General features: G+C 54.2%; 1 pseudogene; it reads right to left on the bottom strand.

The window, feature by feature from the left end:
- Positions 1-1341: 1341 nt before the first annotated feature.
- Positions 1342-3153, bottom strand: LOC101424513 (182 kDa tankyrase-1-binding protein pseudogene; annotated as a pseudogene).
- Between the last annotated feature and the right edge of the window lie 737 nt (positions 3154-3890).

Raw genomic sequence — 3890 nt, 5'->3', positions numbered from 1 at the left:
TATTTTTATTACATTCAGAAAATTTGAGGTCCCCATATACTGCCCACCCTCCTCATCCCACTCCTCCCCCCATAGCAACAATCACCTCCATCATCATGAGACATTCATTGCATTTGGTGAATACATCTCTGAGCACCACTGCACCTCATGGTCAATGGTCCACATTATAGCCACTCTCCCATGTTCCATCCAGTGGGCCATGGAAGGACATACAATGTCTGGTAATTTTCCCTCCAGCATCATCCAGGACAACTCCAAGTCCCGAAAAGCCTCCACATCTCATCTCTTCCTCCCATTCCCCACACCCAGCAGCCACCATGACCACTTTCTCCACACCAATGCCACATTTTCTTTGATTACTAATCACAATAGTTCATGAATAGAATATCAGTAAGTTCACTCTAATCTATTCTATTCCTCCATCCTGTGGACCTTGAATTGGTTGTGTCCACTCCACATCTAAATCAAGAGGGGGCTTAGATTTCACATGGATGCTGGATGCAATCCTCCTGCTTTCAGTTGTATGCACTCTTGGCTCCATGGTGTGGTGGTCGACCTTCTTCAACTCCAGGTTGGCTCAGTGGGGTAAGTCCAATAAACCAGAGTGTAGGAGCTGAAGTCTGTTGAGGCTCAGTGCCTGGCTATCTTATGGTCAGTCCAGAGATTCAGATCCTCTGGCTATGTATTAAACCCCAGCACCAACTACAGTTCTGGTAAATGTAACAGGAGAGGCTTGTGAAAAAGGATCACATCTGAGTCCAGCTCCATCATACAGAAACGCCAACTCCAAAGAAGGGCCAACTGACATAGCACTGAACTCCATCTGCCATGACCATAGAACCTGTGGGTCTCTGTAGCCCTCAGAAGAACCAATACCCAGGGTTGTATCTACTTTATCTGTCTCTGGACTCTGCTGAGGTGTGCATAAGGGTGACCCCTCTGATAACCTCCTGGCTCTTTTTTGGAGACTCATAGCCATATAAACTCATTTGTCCTTTCCATTTCTCCCTTGATTCAGGTCAAAAAGCATTTTTTTTCCCAAAAAGTTTTATTGTTTCAAGTGGCAAAATGTCATTGGTTTCCAGGGTCCAGGGGGGCTGGCAGGGTGGAGGGGGAACTGGGGCAGGGCTGGGGCAGGGCTCTGCCCATTACAAAAATCAAAGGCTTTTATAAAAAACGCTATAAATTGGTATCAAAAGAAAACCCAAGGGAGGCTGGAGAAGGAAACAGAGAGGGAGGAGGGAAGACAGTGAGGGAGGGGCCGAAAACTTCAACCACTAATGACTGACTCCAGGTTAGGGGGAGATGGGGGTGGGATACAAAGTGCATAAATGTGCCTCCCCAGACGCTCCTCAAGGTGGTGGGAGGACAGAGGCTGCAGCCTGGGGCGTGGTGGGAGCTCAGCCGTCTCCTCGCCCGGGGACCCCACAGGAATGGGCATTGCCTGAGACTGCCAGATGGGAAGGACCTCAGTGACTTCTCAGACCTTCTTCTTCTTCAGCTTCAGGGCTTGCAGTCAGTTGGGCGATCACCCTTCCAACCCTGAGGATTTCTCTGGCTTGGGAGGTAACGTGAGGGGCTTGCCCAGCCGGGGGACCTTGCAGGACTTGGAACGCTGGAAGGCAGACTCCTTCTGAGTGGACTTGCTCTCCACCGGCTCCCCCTCCTCAGCTGAGCGGTTCCGGGAGCGCAGCTTGGCCTTCAGGGCTGATGGGCTCAGGCCGAGAAAGAGGTTGACTTTCAGCCCCTTGGTGCCCAGGGACATGCGTGTCCGCGGCTCTGAGGCTCCTCCACCACCTCCTCATCTGACGACGGCACCCGAGAAGCCCGTGGCTCCATAGAGTCCTGGAACAGGCGTGCATCTGAGTCTGCCGCTTCTGACAGGCCCAGGGTGCCCCCAGGCCGGATGGCCGGGGCCCGGTGGCCACGCTTGCGCCCCAGGCTGGCATGGCTCCAACACATGGCACTGTCAAGGATCTCGGTGTCCTTGATGAAGGAGAAGTCCTGACTGGGGGTGCTGGGGGGAGGCCCTTGCGAGGCCCGCCAAGGGGTCTGGGCCGGCCTCTGCTTGCCCCGCTCCGTTCCTGAGGGGCCCCAACTGCCGTCCACCTCTTCTGTCCGGCTGGCTTCACCATCAGGCTGGGGCCTCCAAGAGGGCAGAGCATCTTTGCCAGGCTCCAGAGACTGCCCTTCGTCTGCACCTGCCACGGCTCCCTCCTCCTCCAACAGGCCCCTGAGGCTCGAGGCCTCCGACTCCCACCGGGCCTCTGCCTTGGAATGGCTGGCGGCCAGCATCTCCTCCAGCAGGCCCTGGGAGCCAGAGGGCGGGGGGCAGGCAGGGCACCCGCTGGGGCTGGCTGCAAAGCCGGGGGCTTCTCCGGTCTCCATTCCGGGGTCCTCAGGGTGGGTCTCTAAGGCAGGCGAGGAGCTGTCTTCATGCTGGGTCTCTGGCCTGCTTGTCTCCCCCACTCCCAGCTCCCTGGCCTCTGAGGGGTCTCTGGACGAGCCCCCATTGCTCCTGAGGCCTGGCTCTGGGCACTGGCTGACCTCTCCCACTCCATGCTCCCTGGCTTCACCCAGCTCTCTGGAGAGCGCCACGTTCTGGGGCCCCAAGTCCTTGGCCCAGTCCATCTGCCCTACCCCACATCCCCGGGGCTCCCGGGAACCTCCACACTCAAGGTCACAGGGCACCTCCAAATTCCTCAAGCCCAGGTTAGTGGCCCAGTCCATGTGGCCCACCCCGAGCTCTCTGGGCTCCCCAGGGCTACAGGCCAGCCCCGATGCCATGTTTCTCAGCCCAAGATCAGGCGTCCAGACTGCCTGTCTGACTCCACGCTCCCGTGACTTAAGAAACTCTCTGGCCTGCACAGCAGACCAGTCAGTCTGCCCCACACCACTCCCTCTGACCTGGCTGCAGACTCCTTCCTCCCCCATCCCGGGCAAATCTCCGTTTCTCACCCTGACATCAGAAGTCCAGTCCTTCTCCCCAATTCCGGCCCCCGTGGGCTCCTCAGACCCTTCAGTCTCCAAACACCTCGCCAGGCCCATGTCTGCCAGGCCCAGGTTGCCTGACCAGCCCATCTGTCCCACGGCACCCTCCCTGGCCTCAAAAAGCATTTTTAACTCCTGGTATTATATGTAGACTGAGATATTCTGCTGGTCCGAGTTGACCCTTTTATTCAAGGTCATTTTCTAGTTCATCATCAGCTGGTACTTGGTAGTAATCCCTCGGCGCCAGAGAGTCTCATCCCCAGGAGTCATGTCCCACACTGGGGGGAAGGCGATGCATTTACATGCTGAGTTTGGCTTCGAGACTGGCCACATTTGAGCAACACGGAGGCTCTCAGGAGGTAACTCTTAGGCACACTGCTGCTCTAGGCCTTGCTCTTATTTCAGGTGCACAGGCTCACAAGCATAGTCATTAGTATCAGGGGCTCATTGTTGGACCTTCCTTCTATTTTGTTCTTTGCCGTTGCACTTGGGGGGTTGTTGCTGTTCTTTTAGGGACTGTGATGGAGCTACCCTGGCTAGGAACTCAGCACTCCCTCAGTTGTTGTTTTTAATTGTAACCAGTATGAAAATATCCAAACATTTTTTGTACCCTATTATATGCCCTATAGAACTCCCTGCCAACCATGTGTCCCCTGTCAATAACATTCCACACCAGTATTCCTCTGCTGCCATTGTTGAACCTCTCTGTGATTCAAAACTTCCTGAAAAGTGGAACCCAATATATTGCCAGGTTCCCTTATTAGTAAAATGGAATATAGCGATGAGTTTAGAGGTGAGATATAGAATACATATTAACTTGGAAAAATTAAGGTGAAAATAAATTTGGGAATCAAAAAATTTTAAAATGCAAAAGGTTTGTTTTTGATGTTCTGCCTTCC

Source organism: Dasypus novemcinctus, chromosome 5, assembly GCF_030445035.2.
Source record: "Dasypus novemcinctus isolate mDasNov1 chromosome 5, mDasNov1.1.hap2, whole genome shotgun sequence".
NCBI classification, from domain to species: domain Eukaryota; kingdom Metazoa; phylum Chordata; class Mammalia; order Cingulata; family Dasypodidae; genus Dasypus; species Dasypus novemcinctus.
Note: the sequence above shows the minus strand (reverse complement) of the source record. Positions and strands in the feature narration are given on the sequence as shown.